The 12,787-nt window shown below is 35.8% G+C and overlaps 1 protein-coding gene across 3 annotated transcripts in view; it reads right to left on the reverse strand.

The window, feature by feature from the left end:
• Positions 1 to 12,787, reverse strand: part of FIGN (fidgetin, microtubule severing factor) — a 104,098-nt gene that overhangs the window by 10,213 nt on the left and 81,098 nt on the right. The window lies entirely within an intron of this gene.

Raw genomic sequence — 12,787 nt, forward strand, 5'->3', positions numbered from 1 at the left:
TTAACCAATATAAAAATATGAGACACAGCTGACAGATCACATCTAGGATACCTCTCTTATTTGGTACTGAACACCTAGTTAGCACAGTATAATGCACCCTGCGCAGAACAATATGACACAGACATAGCAGGTCATTCCATAATCCAACTCTCATCTAAAGTGGTCCACGACAGTTTCAAATCTGCTTCGTGGAGTGCAGCAAAGCAATCTCCCAGGCAGCGCTCCGTCGCTTTCATCACACAAAGCCTACAACTCGGTATGAATTACAACTGGCTCCTTTCTGCCTCTCAGTTCTGTTGTTGAGGCTCTGGAAAAAAAAAACAAGCATGACTTGTCTGTCGGTCTCCTTGCTTGCTCTCTCTTTTTTCCTTCCCCCCCCCCCCACAAACAGCCTCCAGGGTACAAAGAAAGAGGGTTTAAAAAAAAAAAATGAAGAAAAAGGAATGAAGGTAAGTCCCTAAAACTTCCATGTCTTCCAGAGCTGATTATTAAAATAAATAAATAAATAAATAAAATAAAATAAAATAATGAATAAACAAACAAAAAATAAACTACCTATATATAAATTACAGGATGCAACTGCCATTTTGAAGCAATTAATCTTGCAAATAATGTGATGTGAATTATTCCCCCTAACAGTAATCCACTGTGCATATTTACAAGCATTAAGATAACCCCCTTCAACTCTTACCTATGCATGGTAGGCACATTGCTGATTTTTGTACAGCTGTATCAAATAGACCTCCTTAATCTTTCTCGTATTACCAAAAGTGATTTTTGCAAACAGTCTTGTGCCCTCTGGCACAGATTCCCTGATAAGGAGGAGGCCTAGTCGAAATGAAGCATCTGTGGCACTAGCTCCCCTCTGAATTACTGCAGTCTATTTTGACAGCTCCTACCCCCTCCTGTTTCTCTCCCCAACCCCTTTAGCTCTTCATTGCCTGACTCTGGCATCTGACATGGCCAGCTTAGCCTCGCTGAGCTAAACCTAACACAGCACACAGTTTGGTAACAGAATGGCATGTTTATTCCCTTCTGACTCCCTCTTCCTTGTTTGCAAAACCACTGCACCAGACACTGGAAGTTAATTAGCAGGATGATGCTGTGCTAATTGTGTTAATTTACAAGGTTTTAGTCAAAGAGAATCATGCCAGGGCTGGCACTGCTGTCATGCTTCCGACTTAATGATTAAGAAATACTGAAAACAAGGTGGGAAGGATTGCAGTAATTACACAATAAATGAATAAAGCAACAGATTCATTTGCAATTATATTTTATTGCAGTTGCACTAATTTGAATTTGGATTCTTCATTTTTATTTTTGGACTCACGTATTTACAAATCACCAAATCGGTTAAATTTAGCCTGAAAGCTGCAAAGTACCTCTAATTGTGCCTTATATTTTATTAGTACAAGTACTGCAAATCTCAGTCCACATGAGCATGCCATTGATTACTTGTGTTTTTTTGTTTTTTTTCTGAGTGTTCTCTTTCTCTCTCATTTTTCAAACATTTTGACAACTCGAGAAAAATGTCTGTTAACAATTATACAGTTACCCTATAACAGTTAATTCAGAGAAGCGTTTTTGACAAATGCAGTTCTGAGACTGATTTTTTGGCAGATTTATTTCTTTCATTTAGAATTAATACAATCTTTTTTACTAATTGTTTCTGATGTTTCAGCCACTGCCTTTCAAAGAGGGTAAATGTATCATGAAATTGAGTGAAATTATAGAAATCATGCTCATATGAAAAAAATGTAATTTTAATGAGGAACCATGAAAGTCTTTTCAGAAATCATACTTTGTTAAATTCAGCTGGAAATCTGGAGAACAAATCACCAAGAGCCAATTGTAAGTAATCAGTATCTAAAATTTCTCTAGTGTCATGGGATTTACTTCAAGCCCTTTTAAAATGAAAGAATATTAATATTCCTGTAATGTAAACTGCCTAATAGACCTACGGATGCGTTAGTCCTATAAACAAACAAACAAACAAACTGTCTGTGTTCTGTGATTAGGGACTTATAAGGTTACCAAACCACTGAAAGCTTCTGTTACAGAGATGCACACAAACTTGAGCAGATTGATGCTTCGTTAGATTCTAATGAATGGATACCATGAGAAAGACTCTTAGCAAAGAATGAATTAAAGCAGTACTGAAACTTTAGTAAAAGAAGGGAAAACAGACATGGATGAAGCAGACCATTTGAGCTAGTACTTGTACTGTAGTTAATGAATACACTTTTGGCACATTGTCTTAACAGCTTGTAAAGGAAGACTATTTAAAGAGATAATACACTAGGGCAGAGCATAACAAATACTTTTCACATACTGTTTAAAAAATCACCAATTGATCTTTTCATTTTAAGGCTTTTTAAATAAAACAATTCTATCTCTAAGTCACAGTGGGGACATCTATTTAGATGGTATAAAAATTCAATTATTTGAATTTTATTTGTCTAGGACTAATTTATTTGCCTTGTTATGAGGCTGGAGAGGAATGCCAGAAAATCTGAACTATCCATTATATGAGGAGGGGGGGAAATCACATCATCAACATTCTTTATTTGGAATAATTGCTAGATTGCATTAGATAGCATTGTCATGCTATCTTTGGATATGCTCACTGCACAATAATTGAAAGTTTATTTATTGATGCATATTAAATACCAATGCATTTAATAAAGGCTGTAAAGGCAGGATTAGGCTTTGATTAGATAAGCTTAAGAGAACAGGACTGTTCTCATCCCATGAAACATGAGCATTTATTCCAGCACATTGCAATCATTAGTGTTATTTGGAAGCATAGGTTAATAGTTAACCATAAGCATATTTTTTCCATTAGTATGCAGTGAAGAAATATGTATTTACATGGATTCCACTGGAACAGTCTTGACTTGGAGGCACAAAGAGACATTTCCTCAATTTGATATAATCAAAAAAGCAGCAAACTTTGCCAGGTTTAACTTCATTTGTTAATAGATCAGTAAGTGTTTGATAGGAGTCTAATGTTTGATTTAGGAGAAAAAAAAAAGAAAAAAGTTGTAGTTCCTTTTAGTTATGCAAACACATTTTTCCCCCAAATTACTTAGTGAGAGAGCCATTTGCTTTCCATATTTCAAATTGTATTTTATTAGCTGCTTTTTGCTTGAGCTGTCATACTTGCCTGCTTTTTTTTTGTTAATGATTCAAATGATGATAGAAATATCTAAAATCAGGTAAATAAGGTCATATTTAGAAGTTGCAAAAATTTTTTAAAGCATTTTTGAAACTCTGACATAAATCATGGTCCTGAAGATAGTGCATTTGCTTAATAACTTACTGAAAATTCAGACTACAAGGCTAAATGCTTTAATAAATAAATAAATAAATATTTGCTAACCTAGGAATTCTCTGAGCTATTGACATTCATGAACTGCATAAACTGTGCCGGTATGAGCTGTAAAGGCAAAAGGAAGGGATTCTGTTCTTTAAGTACAGGTATGTACTTATCAGAGAATTGCTTTTAAGATAAATTTAATACATTATATAGAAGAGGCAGTGTAGGCTTTTTTAGTGGTATCTATTTTTCCTTGTCCTGACAGCCCTGCTATACATCCCTCCTCGATAATTCTTCCAGTTGAATCTATGTGAATTACATTTAAAGTAATTACAGTCAACAATTTCATTATTCAATTATTTTGAACTAAGAGTTTGACCATTCTTTTTTCCCCTTCTTATTTTGTGCACTAAGCCTAAAACATAAAATCTAATAAACAATTCTTCATCAGTTTCACATACTTAATTACATATGGCAGAAGTCTATTTACAAATTCAGACAGAAAAACAAAACAAGACAAAACAAAATCATGCTAAAGTTAGGAAAAAACAACTTTGTAATCTGAATGCAAAATTAAACAAGTAATATTCTACATAGCCTGGATGTCCTGAGGGACAATCCTTCTAGTATCTCGAGTGAGTTTGCACATGCAAAGATCCCTCCACCTCAGTATTGGGTGACACTGCTCAGCCCCTTACAGGATTAGATCTGTTACAGAGGACAAAAATAAATAACAACCCTTTCCTTTCAATTGAATGGAAATATTTCTGTGGAAATGTTTTCTTAAAAGGCTTGGAAAAGTGCAGAAATACTAGCTAAGACCACACTAGGCGAAAACACAACAAAGGATTTACTGCATCCCACCAAGTTCAGATGAGAGCAAGCACCTTCTACCCAACCAGATTTAGCAACAACTGGCTTTACAGACAAAGGACACTGGGACTTCAGTACCAGAGAGAGAGACCTCTCTCATTTATTCACATTGCTAATAATATAATCAACTTAAATTTAAATCAACAGCAACTGTGGCTTTCTGACAATAACAGTAGAGGTTGCATTGCACTTTCAGAGATGCTGGGTAACAAAACCTGTACGATATGCAGCTACTGTGCACAGGGAACCAGAAACAGGGCAGCACACCAACCTTCCCAACCAGCTACCAGAGTTCCCGCTTGAATCAGGGGCCTCCAAACATTACTTCAATATATCTGAGGCAAAAGAAAGTAATTCTTCTCCCGTTGTGGTCTCTCTTATTTCTGCCCTGTTCATCCCTGCAGTGTTTTAGGCCCTATCTAACACAAATCTGCAAGTTCATTTGTAAACCTGATGAAGAAGGTTCTTTACTTTAGGCATGTGGTTAAACATGCTCTGAGCAACTGCTTGATGCTCTGTTGAAAAGGGGTAGACTGCTCCAAGGGTGAACGAGCAGATGAGATATTTCTGATAACTGTTCATAACAGATTTGTAGGGAAATAATCTTGCAAGCAAGGAAGCAAGTCCAAAACCTCAGCTCTGAGTAGCATCAAGCCTCTTCCCTCTAGACCTGTAAGCTGACTTGAACTTCATGACTTCAAATTGCTTACACGTTTAGCAAAAGACTCCAAAAGCTGTCCCTAACTGAACACTTTTTCAGCTGTCTCCAATTATGAAGACACTGTATTTACACAACGGAAGATAATGATTTTAGTCTACAGATCGCTTCTTGTGGACATGCAGAGATCAGCTCTGCCAAAATAGGTATTGACTTAAATGGGCACTTCACTGGAACACAGCAGGACTTTCAAAACTCATACTTCATTGAGAGCTGAAGGTGTGAAGGTGTCATTACCATTAGGATCAGGCCCTAAATCCGCATTTGAAAGTCCTTCTTAAGCATGGGAAAGTTGAATAAATGAGTCATTCTATAACCGCTGCTCAAGATGTAGGACACACAACTCCCTGGTTTTATTCTAAATCTGATAATATTTTGTAAGACTGTGTACTGTCATGTGTCCCATAATAATAAAAATTAATTCAAGATAAAACATTTCTTTTACACTCCATTTTTTATTAATAAGCATAATTTCAGCTATTTGAAGATAGTGCAACTGATCTCTCTTAATTGGAAACAGAAGGGATTTTGAAGAGTGGATTGAGCTAATTATGTTTTGCAGAGGAAAAAAAAAAAAAAAAAAGAGAGAGAGAAAGAAAATGATTCCCACATTTATTTTCTAATTACTCAGTGAAGACCTCTGCTCTAGTCCGTGAGGATCTCCTTTGACGTCAAAGGATTTGGTGGGAGGATGAGCCTCCAACTGAGCTGCCCAGCCATACGGGGCCAGCTCTGGAAGCTTTTGTCATTAAACGACAGCTACAAACCCATGAAAACAGACCTGGAAAGTGTTCTCAGTATTTTCTTGGTGGGGGTCTGGTCTTCTTATTATATACAGCCTATGCACACCACACGCATCAGTTGGAGTAAGCTGTTGGCAGGGTGTTTACAATATGATTCCCATCTAAGAGGGATAGTGAAAACATTTCAATCTTTAAAACAAAACACTTAAATCACGGGTAATATTGAGGATCACATATATGTCAACAGCACTTAAAGATAAAAGCAGTAACAAAAACTCAACGTATTTTAGGAGAGCTTGGAACCAGTAAAGAGCATAACTCTAGACTTGGAGTCTCAAACGAATACATCCCAATTATCTAATTTAAATACTGTCAAATGATTATTCCTTTTAAATCACACTTTCGCACCTCAGGACAGCAAATTACAATACATCTGCAGCAAATGAGTTCTCTCCCTCCAAGTCCCCTCCCTGCCATTTACATAAAGCAGTGCCTTTGATAATCACAAAGCCATTTCTAGCTAAACATCCTTTAGCAGATCCATCAGCCTCTAAAGACTTATGAAAGGAGAATGAATAGTCAAGCAAGCAAATGCTAACTTTTGCCAGCAAAAGCAGGTTTGATCTATCAGCCAACCAAGCAGCAGCCCACAGACATAGATGACATGGACAGGAGCTATGCTGTCCACCTCAGAGGTATCGGTTTCTCCATGGCAGCAGTCCATAAGCACAAAAACAGTCTCAGTTCTGTGCCCCATACAGCATAATCACATTGATGCACTATCATCGCATAACACAAGTAAAGCCATTTATGCACGTCTGTGTCAGAACCATTCCATATGTAGAATTGGTCTCATTTGTGATTAATTGCAGTTTATCTTTAAAATATTTTACTATATCAGTCTGCCCTCACTGTATTCATTTGTTGATGACACTTTCCTATACCAACTAGAAAACACACTAAGGAAGACAATAATTGGAATGTTTTCTTTTCACCTACTATTAATGCTTCCACTTCCTAGGCTTTATATTTTTAAGCTGTTCCCTTCAAGTACCTCTGAATATACCATGCTTTAAAGGTCCTAGAATATTTTGTAATTGCCAAAGAAATAAGGAAATAATAATTTCTGAGACAATACTCAGAAGAACAGTAATTGCAAACAAAAGTAAGCATAACTTAAACTAACAAAAAAACCAATCACATACTTTCTATAGCAGAATACACTTATAGGTATAGTGTATTTTGCATAGATGTAATATACCATGCAATCTGCAATTTATGCCTATATAAACATGTCCATCAGTATAACTACTGCAGGATAATTGTAGTGATTCTGAGAATTAAAATATTTACAGCGTATAATATAGTCATAAATAAACAGAGTTTGGCCACTTGGCACAAGTATTTATGTATATTTCTAAAACCACAATAGCTCAGACCTGGAGCATGATTCTGCTCTAATACTTTTTTTTTTTTTTTAAAGAAGAAACCAACAGAAGTAGCCTTTTCCTTGGTACCCCTTTCAGAGCCTGAGTTTGAGGCACATTTTCCTTGAAAGAACATAACACAAACCCTTAAAAGGGGAGCAGATAAAATACACTCCCTGCTTTACTGTGTATTTCATGTAATCTACTGCAGCAGGTGAAACACAGAACGCTGAACTTGTTTTTTAGGAAGTAAATGAGAGGCAAAAGGAACGAATTTCCAGCACTAGGGAGGGAGCATCACATGGAACATTCAGATCCTGAACTAAGCTGTTCTGGGAAAAAATATTAGTATTTGAAAATGGTAATTTTCAAATATTCAAATCCATAGTTTTTCATTTACTGTTATTAATTGCAATTCAGGAAATTATTTCCTTTTACAGAATTGTTTTCATTCATACTTAGAATTATTGCTTGCTTTCTCACTGTAATTAAAGCATTTTAAAAACCTTTTTTTTTCATGTATCTTAAATCCATTACAACAATTTCCTTCTTACGCCCACTTCCTTCGTCAAATGAAGATCATCAGGACATACCACACATGTCCATAGGGACAGCGGAGCTAATGAATATGTATGTTTTATGTCACAACACAGCACTCCCCTTGTTCTGCAGTATCGACCTTCTCTTATGTGAGTAAATAACAGGTGAGCACTTGTGCATGAGGATAAATGGGGTTAAAACTGCCATAAAGGGACATACTTTATTTGAACAAAGTGGGTGCACAATAAATGGAGATTTAGGTGATGATGAATTATTTTTTATGTCATGCCATTCCAAAATGTTAGAAAATAGTCTAGCTCTAAAACACAAGAACAAAAGTTATCTAAAATATATTTCCATCCAATTAACAGCAGCAGCACTCTGTGTAAATCTCTATTTATTCCATGACATTATATCTTTCAATTTATTTTTCAATCACCATGTTTTAAGAATAAATATGTGTGTGTGTGTGTGTGTGTGTGTGTGTGTGTGTGTGTGTGTGTATTTATTTCCTAGCTTCATATAGCCAGACAAGGTTAATTTCAGAGATTTATACAGCCAGGTCTATTCTCCTTACAAATATGAAGGCAAAGATCAATTTCAGGAAGTTTCAAATAACTGTAGTCAGGTTTGACTCAATATGCCTAAATAACTAGAGTAAAAACACCAATTTATATGGGCCAACAGCACAATGCTCAGCCTGTAACCAGGAATACTGCTTTCCTTTTAAGGTGCTTATTCCAAAACCTATCAGCACAGGAAAGGTATGAACAGTTGCTTTACTGAGATTAGAGTACCTCTGCTAATTAGCTAAACGAGAACAAATACTGATTAAATGTATATATAGAAGTAATCTGATACTTGAAGAAAAAAAAAAAAATCCCTCTTAAGATGACTCCAGAGTGTACAAAGCCTTTGCAAAATTTGTTTGTTATTTATGCATTTTGCTTTTTGGCAATCTGCACATTAATTTTTAATGAAATAGTAAAGAGATGTTGCGTCTCACACTTCGATAAAAATATTCTATAGCCAGGACTGGGTGACATAGTGCATTAATTCAGTGTCCTTCACTCCTGGGACCTGCGTATAATTTAGTCCAGCCTGAAGAAAATAACTTTGATCTGAAGGCTGTGGAAAAAGCTACATATGAAATGAGTTTTGGTGGGTTTAGTGTTGTTTCTTATATACAAGACGACATATGAAGATAAACTGCTTTAGCACGCTCCTGACGTGGCCCAGGATTAAGAGCAGAGAGCTCTCAGCAGAGCTCTGCCACGCTCTCTCTCCCTTCCCCGCCGCCCCAGACACAACCACATACATTTCTTTCCACTGTAAGCGCACGGAGCGGCGAGAGCTGGCGTTCACCGCCTTCCCAAAATGCAGTAGTATCCCACATGAAAGGATTGTATTATCAAGCCATGTATTCACTCTGTCTCTCCACTAAAAAACTACAACAAAACCAACGTATGTATTTCAGCATGCAAGATGACTTTGCAAGAAGGGCTAATGTTATCCCAGGGAACCTGAGATTTCCTCCCCAAGCCAAGGAACACCTTAGCCAAGTCATCAGGACTGTACTAATCACGCTCACAGGGAAAACTGAGCTCCGGCACGGCTCCTGCCCAGGCTTGGCTGTGCACGCAGCTGACCCTTCCTTTCCTTCCTGCTCCCCCCAAAGCAGAGAAACAAGATTAAAAGCAGAAGCATAACCAAAGACCTGACATTCTAGAAACACTAAGCTAAGCTAAATCTTTTTCCCACTTAAACCTTTCAATTATTGTATTCCACAAATTCCAAAGATTCTTTCTTGCTCATTCAGTAAAATGTCTCTGATTTAGCTACTGAAAAAAATAGAATATAACTCTTTCTCTCTCTCTCTTTTTTTTTTTTTTCCACGCTCTTAGTTTCGGACTGACTCCACTGTTTCCTGAGCATTTTAAAGGAACTATATAGACTGCTTAGTTAGCTTGACAAATTATCCAGGGAAGGGAGAGAGGAACAACAAGGAATTTTCTATAGACAAATATAGAAATATCTCTATGGATATACCTTTATATATTTTACACATGTGCATAAGTGAGAGAATGCCTTAGCTGAGAAATTTAACTCTGTGTATGCTGATATTTTCACATTTTTACTGGAGAGAGTGGGAGGGAAAAGAAACTAACATCTCATGTGATATGTTGGTTTTCCTTTCTCAAAAAGAGCAAAGTTCATTCTGCAACAGGAAAAGTTGAGCCAGGTCTTGAAACACACCGTATGTCACAGAGTGCACAGGCGTTTCAAGGAGTAGAAGAGAATAATGCTCTGGCTTTAAAAACAGAAAGAAATGATAGAACCTAGCTGATAAAATGTCACATTCCTCTGCAGCTATCACACAAATTCAGCCTTTTCTGTAAACAGCCTTTAAGAGAACAAAAATCTAAGCCTTGCAATGATGATATCAATAACTGGCTGAACCCCACTGATAGCTTAAGTAACAATAAACTGTGTTATTTTTCTGTAATGTTGTCCATATTGTAATGGTATAGGTAGTGACCGAATGATGAAATAGTTTTAAAATTTGCTTCAGGGTACAGAAGTCAAGCTCTGCTGATTAGCATCTCAAAGCTCACTACAGGCACACATTTGTATAGCTGAATAACAACACTTGCATTTGTATGATTTAAAAAACAAACTAACAAACAACAACAACAAAAAAACAACACAACACTATTTTACTTGATGTTTTATGATTCACCCGATAGAAGTCCTTTCACAAAATATACAGGATGTCACAGTTAATCTCAAAGTGAAGGTAGAAAGGTAACATCACAAAAAAAGCCAAAAGGTTTTTGGTGTCAATATTTGATGCCCAGTTTACAAGGTTCATGAGTTTCTCCTGTCACTTTAAAGCCATTAGAACCACTGAAGTTGATAAATTATTGTGAAGGAGGTAAATGTGCCCACATTTTTACCTTTTTAGTTTTGGCAACAATTAATAAGCAGCGGATTATGTACATAATATTTAGTCCAGTATTTGGATTTCGTGTAATTTTAATTAAAAAAAAAAAAAAAAAAAAAAAAAAACAAAGAAAATACACATAAATATACATGTAGTTATATTTCATTAAACTATAGACAGAGAGTTCTGGTATTTGCTGCACTAGCTCAGTTTCTAATTTATTTCCCATGTCTAATAAGGTGGCTTTGAATCTTTATTGAATTTGAACATTTCTAAAATTTGCTGTCAACTGAGTGGACAGAATTTTGAGTTCAATCACACTCGAGACCCCAGTCCAATGTTTTGCCTTCAGCAGCACCACATCTTCTATTTGCATTCTTCTTTTGTAATTTCTCAACTCATATTTTATTACAAGATTTTAGTTACAAAACTCTCCATCCAATTTTATGTCAAACAATATTATAAAAGTGCATCCACATGAATTTAGTATAAAAATGTTATACACTATCATCAGGAACAGTACAATTTTGCTAACATTTCTCTTTTCATCCAGAATGTGTAAATACACAGGAATGACTTAAAGAAAGGTTAGCATTATTACAGCTAAACATATTTGGCAGCAAAAACTAAGTTCAGAAACTAGAAAATCTTTACTGAAGTACTTGACAATGACAGTACAAGTTTATTAAGCTTGGTTGGTATTTCGGAAAAGAAAAAATAAAAGTAGAACTTAAAAGAAAAAGAAATGGGTTGAATTATAAGGTACTGTGAAAAGATTTACAGATATAACAATTGAGAGGTAGATTCCAGTAATCACAGGAATGCATAACCACTGCAAAACAGGTAGGAGTATATCATTTTAATTCTCTCTTACTTATTGCTTTATATTCTTATGCAAGTGAAGCAGAGGAAATCTAAATATGACCCTATTTAGATATATTATCTGAAAAGCCTTTGTAGAATTCTTAAGCAAACCGGACTGTGCTTCCAATGCTGCCCATCTAGTTTTCCAATGTGTTAAATTGGACGGCTACTTGGACAGTTCTCTATTCATTATTGAACTGTGGAAAGGAAACACAGAGGTGGCATTTTCCTTTTCAACCATGTAATGCCTTGTAGCCAGATTCCAAAGCATCAAGGAGAGATTCTTTCTTTTTTTTTTTTTTTTTTTTTCCTAGACAAGCTGTCGTAATTGAAATGAAGTCTAATCAGACTCATTACTGTTTTCAGCAATTTGCACCACCAAAGATGCTTATTAGGTAACAGTGTTTAATAAACCGCTCTTTAGAAAACTACCAGTAATGAGCTCTTAACAGCCAATCTTTAGCGTGAATGTAATGTGAAAAGTGTTCCTAGCGCTGAATAGATTTTCACATTTAGTAGTGTCATAATTAAGCTCAAGGAATTGGTAGCTGTGATGATAGATTTACTGCAATATAGTATACTTTTTTTTTCCTGAAAATGTATTAGAAAATACTTGGGGTTCGATAATATTTCCAGAACAAATATTAAAACTGAACAAAAGACTGTGCTAGACTGGCTTAGCTCTGTAAATCAGGGATTATTTGAGGAATGCATGGAGTACTGTAAATCAGGTACCATCCACCAGACATGCATAAAGTTAATTCCACCTAGCTTTGTTTGACTGCTCTTCCATCACCTAACAATTTCCAGTCATTAATATACAAATAATAAATGTAGTTGTCATCAGCTGAATGATAATGAACAAAAATGACCATTAAAAAGGGGTACTTGAAGAAACACATGTCAGATCTCCTTCCCCAGCAACAGCTGAAAATGCTAGAGAAAAAAAATAGAGCAAATTGCTCGGTTTCAAAATAAAATTATACAAGTATAATATATATTTACACATATGCACACATGTATACACAACTAATGCTGTCTTCCCTACAAGTTTAAAATATCATTAATTTCTAGTACCTATTTTGCGCTCCCCAAAAGTTCATAATGCAAACAACACCACAGTTCTAAAAATGTATCGTTGTGACATATATTATTAATAAAACACAGCTATCAGCAAGAGGTAAGTTTTCATCAATAGAAAGTTCAATTTAACTAGACGTATACCTCACTGCACTAGTCATATCAATACTAGTACCTAACAAATGCTGAAAGAGGCAAAAAAAGAAAATAAATTGCATGTACAAGCTCCAGCTAATTAAATATCCAGAGTGAATCCTCGGGAATAGCCACCATTCTCTC

Source organism: Anas acuta, chromosome 6 (genome assembly GCF_963932015.1).
Source record: "Anas acuta chromosome 6, bAnaAcu1.1, whole genome shotgun sequence".
In the NCBI taxonomy this organism is placed as follows: Eukaryota; Metazoa; Chordata; class Aves; order Anseriformes; family Anatidae; genus Anas; species Anas acuta.